The sequence below is a fragment of the Anolis sagrei genome, chromosome 2 (genome assembly GCF_037176765.1).
Source record: "Anolis sagrei isolate rAnoSag1 chromosome 2, rAnoSag1.mat, whole genome shotgun sequence".
Lineage (NCBI taxonomy): Eukaryota > Metazoa > Chordata > Lepidosauria > Squamata > Dactyloidae > Anolis > Anolis sagrei.
Window position 1 is genome coordinate 121,548,603 of NC_090022.1, and position 18,106 is coordinate 121,566,708.

General features: G+C 40.9%; 1 long non-coding RNA gene across 1 annotated transcript in view; it reads right to left on the reverse strand.

Moving 5' to 3' along the window:
* Window positions 1-8,136, reverse strand: part of LOC132768558 (uncharacterized) — a 32,523-nt gene extending 24,387 nt beyond the window's left edge. Inside the window, exon 1 of the long non-coding RNA XR_010909443.1 lies at window positions 7,864-8,136. This is a non-coding gene — a long non-coding RNA (uncharacterized lncRNA). The remainder of the gene's footprint in view (window positions 1-7,863) is intronic.
* Between the last annotated feature and the right edge of the window lie 9,970 nt (window positions 8,137-18,106).

The window sequence follows — 18,106 nt, forward strand, 5'->3', positions numbered from 1 at the left end:
CCATCCCCAATTCTTCCCTCTCACTGCTCATCCTGCTTTCTTTTAACTCTGCTGTTAAACATGGCAGCGAGGTAGAAATAGTTCCTCCCCCTTTTGCCCCCCCTTCCATTTGAGGGGGGGTTTGGGGGGGTGTTCGTTTTAGCTGCTTTCCCTTAATTGTGGGGAGGGGAGGACTTCTCCTGACAGTGCTCATTTCCTCAGGGGTCCTATCCAGTCTTTCTAATCTTGAAAGCGATCTGTCCGAAGGTTTGGAACGCAACCAAAGAGGATTTGGCTTTGGGGTATCCTGACTTTTTTTATTCCTTCTCATTCAACCTCAGTTTTACTCCTCCTGCTTTCATCAGTTTTTTAATTACTTAGTTTTCCCGTTCTACACAGCACACAGTACAAGAAAGTCCCACTCAAATATGCCTTGCAATGCCACGAGGGTTCGCCTTTAATATGACGAGACTAGCTCGATCCTTCTTCAAAGGAGGAATCTGCCTCTAATCTTTATTTTGCCTTCCCGGATCATTAAGTCACTAAGTCCAATATTTCTAGTATTTTAATATTGAATTTAAATTGCAAGCTGTTTATCTTCTCCAAGTCAGTGCGCAGTTATAATTGGCAACTTGGTTTCACTTTCAGCAGCAGCTTCCGAGCAACTTTTCGGCAGCCGCCTTATCTTCTGCCAAAGCTCATAAATCAAAGCAATTAATTGGTAATAAATTACCTTCTTAGGCTTTCCACATGCACCAGACTTTCGCCTCCCTTTTGATCCAGAAAGGACAATTATCCATTCATTTTCACTGCTTGTTTGCTTATATTTCCACAAGAGCTGGAGGAAAGACGTCTGTTCAGCCGGCCATGGTAACTCCGCCCCCCCAGAACATTTGACTTATTTACAGATTTTTGGCAATTTTTCAAAGATTTTTTAAAATTTTTAATAATTAAAAAATCTGTTCCTGGTTTAAAAGTGTTATTTCCTGTTTTATTGTGTGGTCTTTACTTTAAGAGTAGTTGTTCTACTCCAGAGACTTTGTGTGGCAGAAGCTATGTTAAATTAGTGGAGACTCAACCAACGATGATGATGTCCCATGTTTTTATGACAGAACCAATTATGTAATGACATTTAGAACCCAGAAACAGAAATCATAGTACAGACACCATCAAGGGACATCTTGACCAGGCATGGGCAAACTTCAGCCCTCCAGTTGTTTGGGATTTCAACTCCTACAATTCCTAACAGCCTACTGCCTGATCAATTTCTAACAGCCTACTGGCTGATTTAGATCATACCTGATCTAAATTGATCCCCTTCTTCCAGGCAGAAAGGCACAAGCCAAACTCTCCTGATGTCCAATTAATATTCTTCCGCTATTGACACATAGCCAAATAACTACAATTTAGCACAGATTTATTACTTATTTAATCCCTCTTTTCAGATTCTATTATTTTAATTATTATAAACTGGCTAAATGCCATAGCTTGCTGCTGCAGCCCAATGTATTCTGGGAAATGTAGTTTAGCACAGGCATATGCTTAAACATAATCACTATAAATGGGGCTCCTATCTCACTCATTTTTAAAGTTATTGGGGTGAAACTTGCTACAATGGTAGAACATATTTTTCCACCCTTTGCCTATCAAGTTTCTTAACGTTTCACTCAACCACTGATTTTTTGGGAATTTTCAAAGTTTTTTAAAACAACATTTTTTAGCGATCTTCACCTCTGCCTCCCCCTCCCTCCTTCGTCAGCCCTGATTGGCTGGAGAGGCATGCCAATATGCTTGGCTTCGCCTCTCAGAAAGTTTTGAGGAATGCGGTCCCATTGAAGTTGCTACCAGTTAGCCTTTGGCTGGTTTAAGTTTACACAGATCCAGCTGTCTTTTAAAAATAGTTTTGATTATTCCTGATTTTATTGTGTTGATCTATATAACAAATAGATTTGCCATCCAATCTACTTTTATTTTACATGATTTTTAATTTGGCTTTTATTGTGCCTTAATTATTGTTTGTTGCTTGGAGAATTATTTTTCAATTGAAATGACAGGATAAAATGTAACAGACAAATGTGAATGATGCCAAAAGGGAAGTATTCTTTCCCTCCATTCATTTAAAAATCTAAATAACATTTTTAGCTGAACCAATCAGATTTATTTTTCAAAGAAAATAAGGATATGTAGAAGTACATGTAATTCTGTTATCTAGTGCACATGGTATATAAAAATAGAAAAAAATCTGCAAACTAAATTGGAAGGAGGTAAATTAAAGTTATATTTCTGAATAATTTCATATAGCATATTCATTCCTGAAATCCACTCTGCTTTATTCATTTATTTATTTCACATGCTTATCTGCAAGACCTCTGTAGGAATGCATCCTTAACTTATAATTACATTTATCAGTTTTGGGTTTTGTTTAGGAGTTGTTTACATTTCTAAAATAGGGAAGAAATAAAAATCCCCCGGCCCTTTCGCCTTCAGCTCTAAAATATGTGTAGATTCAATGTCCTGCAGTGTTTAGTTACTAAAAAGAGCAATGAAAATTATCAGTAAGATGGAATATCCCCTTCTGTTTAATAAAATACAAATACATTTGAGATTTGTAGGGTGTGTGAGAGAGAGAGAAAGAGAGAGAGAGAGAGAGAAGAGATTGACAGGCAGTGATGTAGTTTTTAACTCTTTTAGTGGAGGGCAATCATTTGGAAATGTTTTTCTTAAATTTATCTTTATTATAATACGGTATAATGTATACTTAAGTCCTTCATATCTTCTGCATCCATGGATTCACTGACCACAGCTGAAAATATTCATTTTGTGATCCCAGTCGTTATTTACTGCACTACCCCAAAAATTAGGCTTACAAATTAAAATAAAAATCAACATTCAAAATGGAATTAAACTACTGCCATTGAAAAACTATAAAAATTGTTAAATTACAAAAACCAGGTTAAAATAAGAGCAGTCAGAAAATAAAAACAGCACATTCCTTCCTCTGAAATTAGTGGCCTCCTATCCAATCACTAACCAGAGCTGACTCTACTTAGTGTCCAAGATCAGACAGGAATTTGTGCTTTTAATGCTACTTTAGTAATTGTGGAACACAAAGAATATGAACCAACTCCCCCCATCTCCCCACACAAACAGAATTAGTGTCATTGGGATTTTTTTATTAATAGGTAAAAAGCTGTATCCCACCTAGAGTCCACTGGGGTTTTAATTAAACCCTGCCCCACTTCCTTAAGGATGAAACTGCAGCTTTGCAAAGCACCTTTGGACAAAATGGATTCGCAATCAGATAGGGAAGTGTGGACAGGTAGAGAGAGAAACATTTCCCTCCCACATACTATGTTCCAGCGATATAGCTGTTATCATGCAGCCAACGTGGCAATCTCTGCTTTTATGTAAGAATTCTAACTACATTAGTTAAAAACACCTTCCTGCTCCTTCAGCATAAACTTCAAATGTACTCACTAAGAGCCAATCTTATACAATCCAATTGGAGCCCTATGGATCCACTTTAATTGCCATGGCAGCACTCTATGGACTCCTGGGATGCATAGTTTGGTGAGGTCCTTTTTCTGAGCATCCTAAATGCCAGCCCCAGCATCCCATAGAAATGCTGGGGCTGGCATTTCTGGCAGTTAAAGTGGAACTATAAATGTATAGGGCAGATGGACCCTTCATCAACCCTGCACCATCACCACAGTCTGCTGCCACCGTAATTGTCATGGTTCCATACTATACTGTGGTTCCATACCACAGAGGCACCAGATTCTGACTGACCTCTAAGCAGGTTTGACCCTGGATGGGAGACCACCAATGAATACTGAAATGGCAGGAAAATAGGTTTTGAGGAAAGGAGATATAATTACCAAGAGACATCCTTTCTGGAGATAAGAAAAGGTACGGCTTTATTTCCAGCTGGCGACTCTGGTGGGACTCGCGTCCCAAAAAGCAAAACCAGAGCAATGAAACAGGCGCGGACTGCCCTTTTATAGATGCCAGGTCCAGGCAAACAAAGAAACATGCTAGTACATACATCTTCATACAATCATCATCATCCCTACATCATCTGAGCATCATAAGAATATCAGGTTCCCCCTCCAACATGCAAAGCATGTCTGTGTTTCTAAAGAGCAAGCATGTCTGTGTCTTGCTGGAGAGCAAGCATGGAATGTCCCCCTCCTTCTTGGCTGTGCTTACATTCATCAATCAATAGGCCCACTTTGAGATGTCAGGAGGGAGGGGGGATTGGCTCCCTCCTTAGAAGGAAGACACTGAGCCTGTCGTACCAGCCTGTGGCTTATCTCTCTTCTGGAATGCATGCCCCCTCCCTCTTCAGCCCCTTCTGAAGACAAGCAGTTTGCTTGCCTGTTAGCATTCTTGCTACACAGAGGGAACTAGATTTTCCTATACATTTAAAGTACATATGTTTTTTATGCATAAATAAATCAATAAATATCTATTTTCCCAATATCTCCTTATCAATACTAAGCAGCGTTTGCCGAAATATTGGCTTTGACTATCCCTCTCTCCCTCTGGCCTTGCACCAATTACTATATGTGATGACTTTCAGTCCAGATGGGAAAAGACAATAGCAGCCAAAATTTTCATCCCTGGGCAACTCTCCAAGACTGTTAACCAGTATGGGCTACGACCAAGCCAAGTCTCTGATTAAACAATGAATAACAGACATTGAGCGCCAATCAGACTTAGCTAGCACCACATTCTTTATCATCAATAGATTCAGTGGGTTTTGTACACACACACCCTTTTTTCATGTCAGGAGTGACTTGAGAAACTGCAAGTTGCTTCTGGTGTGAGAGAATTGGCCAACTGCAAGGACATTGGACGTTGCCCAGGGGATGCCTGGATGTTTTTCCATCCTGTGGGAGGCTTCTCTCATGTTGCCACATAAGAAGCTGGAGCTTTCAAATAGGAGCTCCGCCCACTCCCCAGGATTCCAACCCTCAATCTTTCAGTCAGCAGTCCTGCCAGCACAAGGGCTTAACAGTGTTTTCCAACCTCTCTCTCCTTCTGAGCTACTCAGGCTCCTTCTACAGGCTCTTCCAAACAGGCCATATGTGATGAATTCTCTACCTGTTAGGCTAGGAAAAGCCTAGGAAAGTAGGCCCAGGAAGTTCTTCAGCCATTTTGGAAAGGGTGCCGGGGGAATCTATTTTAGATATTCATTTCCTGAAGGGGTCATGGAGGGAAATGAGGGGAGAAACAGCGTGGAGGAAAATTAGGGGAGTTGGGGATTGGCTGGGAAAGAGTGGGCGGAGCTTAACTTGGAAAAGGAAAAAATGACTTTAAAAGTGTGTTTTAAAACCCTGTCAGCTCAGATTGAGTCTGGGTGTCAAAGAAGTAGGAGTTTGGAGTGGAGAAGAGATAGTGGGAGAGGCCTGAAGTTGGTCAGTTGGTTAGCAAAGATAACTAGTGAGAAGATTTTACAGCTATTAGGGAAGATAGCTGGTGGAGGAGTAGTGAGATAGACCCAGGAAGGGACTCTCTGTGGTGGAGTTTAGAATTGCTTGGCAGAGAGGAATCGTGTCAGTAATTTCTGGAGGGAGAGAGGAGTGTTTATGTGCAACTAAATTTGAACTGCTTAAAGAAACCACATGCTTTTATGCCAATACTTCAGAACAGCTAAACTTAATGCCTGTTTTGTTCAAGTTCTCTTAAATAAACATCATTGTTTTATTGTTCACAACATCTGCCTCACGTGTGCCTCTGTGGGTGAAGTTTTAAAAGCAGTTTCCTGCAGCAATCAAAAGTGTAATGGTGGCAGCGTATATTTTAAAGGAGCAATCTTTTCAGTGTTACCTCAGAACATAAGCCTGAGTGCTAATCCAGCACATTCTTGCTTAAGTTACTTCAAGTAAGCTAAGGGCTTAACATTGCTTTTAAGTTTGGTTGGGGCTAGAGTTCTTTAAAAGGTTTTTCAGCCAGAAGTTTGTTCCAGCTTAGTGCAGCTTTTTGATTTTGGGTTTGAATCACAGAAGCCACATTCTATTACAAGTGGTGGTACAGCTGCTGGGAGTTATATTGCCCAAATAGCCTCAGCACATTATAACTGGTGCCAGCTATATTTTATACCAAGATCTTATCCCATGTTTTCAGTTTATCCCAGATTATTTATTTATTTATTTACTTATTTACGACATTTATATGCCGCCCTTCTCACTCCGAAGGGGACTCAAAGCAGCTTACAAGATATATATACATACAATATATTATTAGCATAGTACAATATCAGTAATATATATTACTATATTAAACTATACCATTATATTGTAATATTATTAGTAATATAAAAATATAATGATAATATATTATTAGTATTATATTGTATTACATTATAATATTATAAATATTATATGTATATATAATATATTGTATTACATCTATATAGATAAAAATGCTCTGTGTGTAATGAGTACCTTAAAAACAAAAGAACCAATGAACAAAACCACACCAGGAGTGACCATCACTCAAAAAATTATTATTTTGTCATTTGGGAGTTTTTGGGATTTATAGTTCACCTATAGTTCACCTATAATCAAAGAGCATTCTGAACTCCAACAATAATGGAATTGAACCAAACCTGGCACACAGGACTCCCCTGACCAACAGAAAACACTAGAAGGGTTTGGTGAGCATTGACCTTGAGTTTTGGAGTTGTAGTTCACCTACATCTACAGAGCACTGTGGACTCAAACAATAATGGTTCTGGATCAAACTTGGAACAAATACTCAATATGCCCAATTTTGAACACTGATGGAATTTGGGGGGAAAAGACCTTTACATTTGGGAGTTGTAATTGCTGAGATGTATAGTACACCTACAATCTGAACTCCACCAAGGACAGAATTGGGGCAAACTTCCCACACAGAACCCCATGAGCAACAGAAAATATTTAAGGCCATCGAGTCCAACTCCCTTCACCAGAGCAAGAAAACGTAATCAAAGCCCTCCTGACAAAAAGCCATCCAGCCATAGATATAGATAGATATATATGATTCACACACACATATGTATATGACAGATATAGTATCATAAATTTAAAAGGGACCCCTAAAGAAGGACAATGATATGTTGCATGTTCCAGAGTAGGCAAACCAGACAATCTCCACATCAACACTGACAAAGAAACAACAAGAAGTATTTTTATCCCACAAGCATTACATATATTAGAAACCAACACTTTCTCGTTACTTTATTTTCCAGCCCATGAGACTGGGCCACAGCAATTCGTGGCAGGGGATGGCTAGTTATGTTATATTATTAGCATAGCACAGGAGACAAGGCAGAACTGTCCCCTTCCCCCAGTTATCTGACAGTGAGGACTAACATAATCTAGTTTAATGCAGAAAACCTGGGATCCGATCCTAGGATATAGGGCCTGTCTGGAAGGGTCCCACATTTCCCTATATCCCAGGATTTGATCCCAGATTATCTTCTTATCTTATTATCTGGCAGTGGAGACTCATATAATCAATTTCTAAGAAGATAACCTTGGATAAGATCCTGTCTGGAGGGGTCCTACATTTCCCTATATTTTAGGATCTGGTCCAAGATTATCTTCTTATCCCAGATTATCTGGCAGTGGAGACTCATATAATCTATTTCAAAGCAGATAACCTGGGATCACATCCTGGGATGGAAAGATAGTGTAGAAGGGGTTTGACTGGCACATTCTGAAGTCTGCTCTCCAGCAAAAACGGCAGCCTGTGCAGCGACACTTTGGGTGGTCCTGGCTTGGGTGAGAGGCAGCCAAGAATCCCAGGGCTCTACTGCAGGGAAAGCAATGGGCAAAGCCTTTCAAGGAAGGAGACTGTGGAGGGAGCGCGGGGGGGGGGGGGGGAGGCTCTTACCTGGTCCCTGGTGAGCCCCTCGCCTCTTCCTCCCTGGCGAAGAAGAGTGTAATTGCTGTTGCGGTTTCCTTTTTTAAGTCTCCCAAATCCCAAAGTTTCGGTGCTCAAGGGAAAACCAACATCTTCTGTTTTGATTTGCAGCTGGCAAGTATGTTTTTCTCCTGCCAGCTTTCACTTTCCGTTCTCTTAGATTGATTAAAGTTAATTATTGAACAAGGAGAAACTTTCTTTAACTCCTGATCAGCTGGCTAAACCGTGGCTTCAGCAATAATCTCTCCCCCCCCCCCCCCCGCCCCAATTTAAGCTTAGACATCACGTGGGTTTTCTTGTCTACTTCGGCTGCAGCAGTACTTCTGCTGTTATCTATTCTCCTTTGCCTCTCTCTCCCCGAATGGCACCTAAGGCATCTCACCATATTTTCAGATAACTGTTTACCTTTTTTTAATAAAAAAAATTATTAATTCAATATCAGTTCAGCACTGCTTTGATAGAGAAGGCTAAAGTGCTTCTAAAACTACAACTCCCAGGATTCCATAGCATTGAGACATGGCAGTTAAAGTGATCTCAAACTGCATTAATTCTTCGGTGTAGTTGCACTCTTAGTCTTGTACTTGGAAACAATGAATTAGCTCTCTTTCTCAGGCATAACTAAGGATGCATCTACGCTGTAGAATTAACGCTGTTTGATGTCACTAATTGCCATGTTCAGTGCTATGGAACAATGCTAGGTCTCTAGCCTTCTCAGCCAAAGTGTTGGTGCTTTGTCTAACTACAAATCCCAGGATTCCATGGCAGTCAAAGTGGTGTCAATCTGCATTCATTCTACATGTTCTGCCTAGTGCTCCATTGCGGTCACTGAGGCCCCTTCTACAAAAATCCAGTTTATCTGCTTTGAACTGGATTATATGACAGTGTAGACTCATATAATTCAGCTCAAAGTAGATAATGTGGTTTACTGTTACTCTGTTTACAAATCTGATGACAAACAACACTAAAATCACCTGTGTGTTTCAGCTTTGTTTTATGTTATGGTCCTGCTCAACTACTATTGCTTACATCCTATAAAACAAAAACAGTCATGCACCTTCCGTTGATGACCTCTGCTAGCTTTGTTGTTTGCCTTCAAGTCACTTCTGGTTTATGGCAACCCCAAGGCAAACTTGACACAGGGTTTATCACTGCAGATTCTGCTGGCAAGCAGGCTGGAAACTGTCACTTTCGCTTCTCTTGCCTTTCTCAGAATTCTGTCCTCATTTCTCATACAACAGATGTTCTTGATCCAGATGTGAGGCTGCCTTTTTGTGGAAGTTGCTGTGTGGGAAACAAGGATTTGAAATTTGGGAATCTGTCTCCCATGGGATGTCCCAGTCAACTTCAAGCACGCTGAAAAAAATTGAAACTTTTGTTATGGCTCTTGTGAGCAGCAGCACTTAATAATAATAATAATAATCATCATCATCATCATCATCATCATCTTTTTTATGCCCCACCACCATCTCCCCAAGAGGGACTCAGGGTGGCTTACATGAGACCAAGCCCAGAAGTGCATTACAATACAATAACATAAAAAACATAAAGCAAACATCACAATAAAATAAATCAAGCATAAAATACAATAAACAGTGCAAAGTAATACAGTAGAAGATCAAACACAATCACAGTGAGCGGGCTACATGTGCAAGATACAGTGATAAAAACTAAGGATGGGATAGAAATAAAACATATACATTTGTAAGGGAGACTCATGAATGGTGTAGTGGAGACAGTCCTTCATGAGGACAGGAGGCAGTGCAATATGAGGACATCCATTATAGGGGAGAATGACAAACGGAGATGTAAAATCACTCTCCAAAAGCACAACGGAAAAGCCACGTTTTGAAGTTCTTCTTGAAAGTTTCTAAGGTGGGGGCTTGAAATGTAGCTATGGACGGCCACTATTTTCATCCTCTGGCACATTATAGACCAGTGGTGCTCAACCTGTGGGTCCCCAGATCTTTTGGCTTTCAACTCCCAGAAATCCTAACAGCTTGTAAACTGGCTGGGATTTCTGGGAATTGTAGGCCAAAACACCTGGGGACCCCTGGTTGAGAACCACTGTTATAGACTGACCTTTCACTTCCTGGGATGTGGCTATATAGCGACTTTTTGGCCTCTCAAACTCCCAGGGAGAATGTTCAAAAATGAAACTTGAGGGTGAACTTTAATCTCAAAGTCCCAGCTAGGTAGACATTATTTTGGCCCCTTCTATACTCCTGTATAATCCAGATTACTGAAGCAGATAATCCACGTTTCTGCTTTGAATTGGATTATATGAGTCTACACTGCCATATAATCCAGTTCAAAGCAGATAATCTGGATTTTATATTGCAGTGTAGAAGGGGCCTCTGTCTAATCCCTCTGCTGCAGGGTGACAACCCCATTTACATCCCACCCTTCTTAACCCTGAAGGGGACTCAGGGCAGCCTTACAAAGGCAACATTTCAATGCCATATATTAATATGGCAGTGTAGAAGGAGCCCTTGTCAATTCCATGTGACAAAGCAAACATTTTATGAGCTTTAAGACTTTTCCCATATTTTGAGTTGATAACATTTCCATTTATTCTGCCTTCATATACATTTGTAGGTTTAACTTTTGTGGATTTATTTATGGATTAGATCCATATGGCTTCATGAGGAATCCCTAGATCCTCCTGCATAATGCTACAGTCAGCCTCTGGTGGAAGTTGAACATCAACTCACACTGGACAACCTGGAGAAATGTGCCTTCAGGGAAAAAATGTTTGTTTGTTTTTTACTCATTGTTTTTCCACATATATGAGGATCCTGCACCTCTAACCCTTGCAAAAGCGTGGGCTTTTTGTATACACAGTCAACTCTTTTGTTTTGAGGACATTTTGCCTCTAGCCTACTCAGTATGGGAAAGGGCAACTAGCAGTTCAGGGGCCCAAGAAGGCTGCGCTCTATGACTTAATTTGGAAACATTAAACAGATTGACTTAAAAGCTTGAAACTTGTCAAGATTGTATACTAGACATTTTATATGGATCCAAACAAGCCAGAAGCTGCTAACCTCAGAGGGGTTGGAGTTCATTTTCATCCTTCCCCAGACTTTTGCACCATAAACTGAAGACAAAAGATGCCTTCATTTTGGGCACAGAACACTGTCAGGTGCAGAACCTAGATCTCATACAGTTCCATTCTTTACCACAGAAGGCAAAACATATGGTAATAGCTCTTCCAGGACTTACAACTGAATTTTTGACAGTCACTGGAGCCTTGGCACATTTTCCTATATTATCACAATGCCCTGATCCTATTTGAATGTGCAGTGTCGATGGGCACAGCTAAACTGACCATTTTGGTGGAATGGACCCTAAATCACCTCCATGGTAGCTGAATGCAGCATGGAGATTTGTTTGTGTGTATGTGTCAGGAGCGACTTGAGAAACCGCAAGTTGCTACTGGTATGAGAGAATTGGCCATCTGCAAGGACATTGCCCAAGGGATGCCCAGATGTTTGATGTTTTACCATTCTGTGGGAGGCTTCTCTCATGTCCCTGCATGGGAAGCTAGAGCTGAGATGGGAGCTCACCCCACTCCCTGGTTCGAACCGCCAACCTGTCAATCATCAGTCCTGCTGGCACAAGTGTTTAACCCATTGCACCACTGGGGAGATAATCCAGATTAAAACAGGGCACTGCCCAGAATTTGGACTATCTCTCAATTCGGTTTGATCAATTAGGCCAGTGCTGAAAGAGAACCAGTAGCAACTGTTTTCACAGCCACCCTGTTTCCCTTGGGTTCATGTTTTTTGTTTTGTTTTTGTCGTGTCAGGAGCGACCTGAGAAACTGCAAGTCGCTTCTGGTGTGAGAGAATTGGCCGTCTGCAAGGACGTTGCCCAGGGGATGCCCGGATAATTTGATGTTTTATCATCCTTGTGGGAGGCTTCTCTCATGTCCCCGCATGAGGAGGTGGAGCTGATAGAGGGAGCTTATCCATCTCTCCCCAGATTCGAACCTGCGACCTGTCGGTCTTCAGTCCTGCCAGCACAGGGGTTTAACCCTTCCCCAGATTCGAACCTGTGACCTGTCAGTCTTTGGTCCTGCCAGCACAGGGGTTTAACCCACTGCGCCACCGGGGGCTCCTTTGGGTTCAGGTGGACTGGGGACATGGGATGGCAGTTACCGACTGCTCCTGTCCTCTGTGTCACATGACATGAGTCCTTGTCAGCCTTTACGTGAAGTGATGTCGGCTGAGGCATTACGTTGGCCTAAGCCCTCAAGGTGTTCCAGCCAAAGGTCTATCGGAGAGAACTTATTAGATCTAGAAAAGTTGATGTTGTACAAGATAAATAATGAATCATTGACTTAGATGGAACAGAAGTGTTAGTTTAACATGTCATTCTCAATCATGTGACATGTTTTATATACCCTTGAGTTTTGCCACTAGAATGGCACGTTGAAGACTGCATCTGGAAATAATGTCAGGTTTCCCTCCTTTCCCATAATTATAACAAAATGCTAAAAAACGTAGACCATACAAAATATCAGGAACATTCTTCTCATTTAGAAAAGGTTGAAAAAAAATAGTACTTATGTCTTTGTTGTTCTGACTGAATTTAGATTAGAGTTAAATGTCATGTTATTTTGGTGTTTTTGCAGTTTTAAGGGATCAAGTCCAATGATAAGCCCTATCTTAGAGCAAATCCATTGCATCCATAAGATCCTGATTAGGCCACATTTCATTTCTTTTTAATAGAGATATGTTACTGGAACTATCATTAAGATTTAGGGCAGGGGTGGAGAACACATGGTCCTCCAATTGCTGTTAAATAGCAGCTTCCATGCAAAACTTTCAGCATAGCCAATAGTCAGGAAGGGTAATGGGGTATAAATATGTGGGTGTAGGAATTGCAATACATACTTTGAAATTATGCCTATTAGCAACTAATAAACTATCACCTCACACATATAAGGCTAGTGCCCTTTCCTTTCCTGGTGCTGCTGTTCAAATAGTGGATTTGCGTGGTGTCTCTGTGCCAGTAACATATTCTCAGCCCTAGAAAACTCTGTTATGGGCTCACCTTAGGGCCTTCATAAGTCAGAAACAATTTGAAGGCATAACATCATCATTAACAACAACAACAACAATTGAAGTGCAGGTCTTATATAAAGTCCAAATGTGTCAGGGATTGCATTGGTCTCAATCAAATTCTAGCTATTTTAGTGGCTATGAATTTTGATTATATTTCATACAGCCACCTTCAAATACATTGGATTGCAATAGGAATGCCTTCAGGGTTGTCATGTTCCAGCATTGATATCCAGAGCATCGAGTTTGTGTTGCATGCAAACTGTTAAAATTAAGCACATTGTCCCTTCACTTTCTAATTGTGCAAAATCAACTGATTAATAACTACATTTTTACCATAACCGTTCAGCTTTCATACTATTTTTAAAAAATACTAAATACTCTTTTGAGTCAAGTTTAAAGTGCTGGATCTAGAATAGAAATAGTCTATTTTGTCATGGAATCTTTCATGTGATTTGTGGCAAGAAATCACATATTAAGCCTGGAATCACATAATGTGGGCATATTCAACAATATTTTATAATGCACAGGCACTTTTAATCTTACTGTACTCTCTTCAAATTTTGAAGCCACAAGAGTAAAGATGAAGATCCACCCAGAGGAAAAGTGTTCCTGCCATACATCAAGGGAACCACTGATCGCATAGGGAAGCTGATGAGGAAACACAACATACAAACAATCTACAAACCCACCAAGAAAATCCAACAAATGCTACGTTCAGCAAAGGACAAGAGGGATCCTCTCACCTCTGCAGGAGTCTACCGTATACCATGCAGCTGTGGACAAGTCTACATAGGGACCACCAAACGCAGCGCCCAAACAAGAATCCAGGAACATGAAAGGCACTGCAGACTACTTCATCCAGAGAAGTCAGCCATAGCAGAGCACCTGATGAACCAACCTGGACACAGCATTTTATTTGAGAACACAAAAATGCTGGACCACTCTCACAACCACCATGTCAGACTACACAGAGAAGCCATTGAAATCCACAAACATGTGGACAATTTCAACAGAAAGGAAGAAACCATGAAAATGAACAAAATCTGGCTACCAGTATTAAAAAACTCTAAAATTAAAACAGCAGAGAGAAAAACAGGCAGGGACATCTAATCACCCTTCAAGAAGAGTTTGCTCCAGGCACTGTCAGCCCATTGTATGCTAATCAAGGTGGTCAGTTGAAAAGATTCACACCTAGCCCAACTTACAAAAGCCTTTTGTCTCACCCTGGTCATTCCACAGATATATAAACCCCTTTTTCCCAGCTCCAGCAGACCTCTGAAGATGCTTGCCATAGATGCAGGCGAAACGTCAGGAGAAATGCCTCTAGAACATGGCCATATAGCCCGAAAAAACCCACAAGAACTGAGTCTCTTCAAATTGCTATCAGGTTGCTATAATCTTTCTACTGATGGCAAGAAAACTACTTCCATGAAAATATCACAGGAAGCATTGACAGTTTCTGTCAACTGAATCCTGGACAAAGCAAAGTGAGACAACTTACAAACCACACGTATTGCTCATTCCTTCCTTCCCGTAATCTCTCACCCTCTTTGCCTACTTTTCTCTCTATTACCTTACCTCATGTCTTCACAATGTTTAACCCTCTAACACTTTGCTGCCTCACCTATCTCTCTCCTTTACCCCATCTTGAACCTTCACCTTGCTCACTGTATTCTGCTGCTTGCATTTCTTATCTTCTATTTTCTCGTTGCCTTACCCCATGCCATTTACTCTTCATTGTCCTGCACCATCTATTATCTTATGCCTATGCTTTCAGATCCACTGCACCTCTTGCCCTTCCCTCATTTCCCTTCCTTTCTGACCTCACACCTTGCTATGCCCCACTTCCTTTGAACTGGATTATATCAATCTACACTGCCATATAATCCAGTTCAAAGCAGATAATCCAGATTTTGTATGACAGTGTATAAGGGGCCTTTGCCTTTCTTTCTGTTTTTTCTCCCTTCCCCCCTTATCTTGCACTGTAAAGGCCATGGTGGATGTGCTGATGTCGAGCAAGAATTTAGGAGTCACCATTGTTATTATCATGCAATAAGTCTTTGTTGGAGTCCTTAAGAATGGGGAATTCATCTCAGGAAATAGGAAGGAATTTCCCAAGAGTTTGTCATGCTGAGGTCATGAAAAGGTGGCTTTCCATATTTTTTATACATATGGGGTTCATAAGGTATACATGGGGAAAAGGGGAAAGGAAATTCATATTGTCCCATCCCACCCACCAGACTAAAGTCATGAAATCATAAAATCCTAAAATCGTACAAGGGAGTCCATGGGGCTTGAAATAAGCAAAAGTTCCAAAAGGTTTTCAGAAGTTCTTAAAAGTTGGTCAAAGTTCTGGGAAAACTGTAGAATCCATGGAGGCAATTTGGGGAAGGTGCCACGGAGTCCATTAATTCCTTATGAGGTGACTGCCAGCCCTGGAGGTCGAGATCCATATTGGAAAATGGAGAAAACTGTAGATCCCCTCTCGTCAAGGACCAGGATGGCCCGTCGGCTTCCTGGAGGTCCCAAGGGGTGGCCGCAGCAGGTACCCCAGGTGAACAGGCTCTTCAGGCATCAACGAGATGGCAGCAGCGATGTTGTGGCTGCGGAGAGCCAGCTGGGTTCCATGTTAAGTTTTGGGGGGCAAAAAGGGTTATTTCTGGGGCGGAGAGGTTAGCGGAGCAAAAGCGAGATAGCCATTAGTCTTGAAATTAGTCTAGGAGAAGAATGGCACCAATTTTGGGGAAATCCATTGACCTGTGGATAAGGGGACCTGATGGGTTTCAGTATCCACGGTTCAGAGGAACACAGTTTCGGCCTCCCCGGGATGCTGGAATTGCATCCCGGGCAGGCCGGCAGCCATCTGCAGCCTGGGAAAGAGAAAGTTCATGCAGAGAATGGTTTGGAGGCAGTAAAGGAAAAGGTTACAATTAATTGATACTTTATTGGGAGGATTTGTTACAATGTTAGGTAGGGGAAGAAAGTAAAGCAGAAAGAGAGTCTTTTGGTTGAAGCTGCTGCTGTGGCCACATTCCCTTGGATGCTGGCCCAAGCGGGCAACAGAGAACTGTGGAACTCCCTGGTGCAGGTCAGATCAGCTTCAAGGCAGGGGCCCCTGGCTGGCTCGCCAGTAGTGCAAGATGAAGTAAGGAAGAGAGAGAGGTGCAGCAGCATAGCGCTGCAACATCTCCCTTTTATGACAATCCTTACAGTTTTTACCTTGAATGCTAATCTCATAGAGTTCAATTACTTTCTTTCTTTCTTTCTCTCTCTCTCTCTCTTTGATTGAAACAGAATATAGGTCAAATAAATTATGCTCTTTAAAATACCCAAACCCAAGTCATAAACAGTGGGACCCATATGCACTGTGGCTCAATTCTGGGACCCCTATGAATATCAAATATGTGTATGCTGAAGCCTAATTATATACAAATGTGTAATAAAATTGTATCCCTTATATTAAAACAGTAGACATCTCAGACAAGTGCCAGAGAGGACCTGAGGGTCTGTGAAATGATTGCAGGCTTCAGCAGGGTATGTGCTGCCTATGCATCTTGTATAGCTTAACATGTTACAAAATCAGGTTTTTCCTTTGTAGAGAGTGGGGTGGAATCTGAATATTTTCAAGCCACTGTTGATTGAATCCATGGATGCAGAACCTGTAGACACTGTGCAACTTTGTAGATTAAAACTAGCACTTTTAACTATCTCTGAAAACTGTCTCTTAGCTGCAAAATGTATTTACAAAAAAAAACTGGAATGGCAATTCTTCGGATCTAGAAATGTGAGTGTTGTTCTCTTGAAACTTTGCAACGTCAGCTCTGAAAAATTGAACATTGATCTCCTGTGTTCAAAAAACAAGGAAGGAAGGAGGATAAAAATAGAAATTTCTTTATGTCATGACTGATATGAAAAAGTGACCCGTGAGATTGGAAAATAAAACATCTGCAAATCCAAGAAAATATTTGATCAGACAGGATTAAGAGAAAGTTGTTGTTTCTTCTCTTTTACAATCTTTAAAGATTTTTACATTACACCATAAAACACAAGCAAGGAACAGGAGAATTCAAACTTTGTTTACACAGCAAACAATAACTGAACTTGATCCGTGGCACCAAAGTGCTTCTGCTGGTGGAAAATGAAAGCTGACCCTGCCATGACAGCAGTATTTACATGAAAAATGTGAGCAGCGTAGTGGAGAGTATGTGCAGCCATTAGAGATCCTAAGTATTGAGCAAAGACACGAATGGTTTAGAAAAGCAAATTGAAGGCTTTGCTGTGGGAACTTCATTTTAAAACAGGAAAGCTACTCACAGTGCTGATCTAATGTAGTTTCATTATGAGGAATTGCTGGGAGAAACTGAAAGGGAAAGATCTAGAAAACCATCCCAAGGAATATCAGTTTACGTCATTCAGAATAGGCAAACAAAAAAGAGAACAGTCTGAGTCACTCAGGTGTCTAACCTTGTTACTATTGTCTATTCTGAAGCATTATTCACTTTATACTGCCGTACCCTTTTCATTTTTAACATGCTGTAGTTCTGTTGTATCACATCAGTTTCAACAGTATGTACACTTAATAAATTTGCATCTGAGATTTTCACAGACGATATGGAGGTCAATGATATAATCAGTCATCTTGCAGCATTAATGGTAGACTTGGAATCACTGAGCAAGACCTGGGCTCAAGCATCCCAATAGGGCCTTTACTTGGTTGTTTATATGCGGTATTTATTTATTTGCGGTATTTGCATACTGCCCTTCTCAACTCTGAAGGGGACTCAGGGTGATTCACAGTTGTCCCAAGTATTTATTCTCAACACTTGGCTTGTGGCAGAAGAAGGTGGGCAGCATTAGGCATTGTGATTTTCTCATTGTGCTCTATGGCATTTTGGAAAAACTTAAACATTGGGCAATTTTCTAAATATTGGGAAATTAAATGTTAAGTAATTTCTAATGTCCCCCAATGGTCCCAGTTTGGCAGGGTCAGTTCTAATTAAGTCTTCAGTCATTTCAATTGTTTGGTTGCTTTTAAAACATCCCAACTTTTTAATTAGGGCCAAACAAGTAGAGTATAACACAGCCACAGTTCTTCCTGAGGGAGTTTAGAAAATAATATAGGTGATGTATACAGTATGAATGTATAT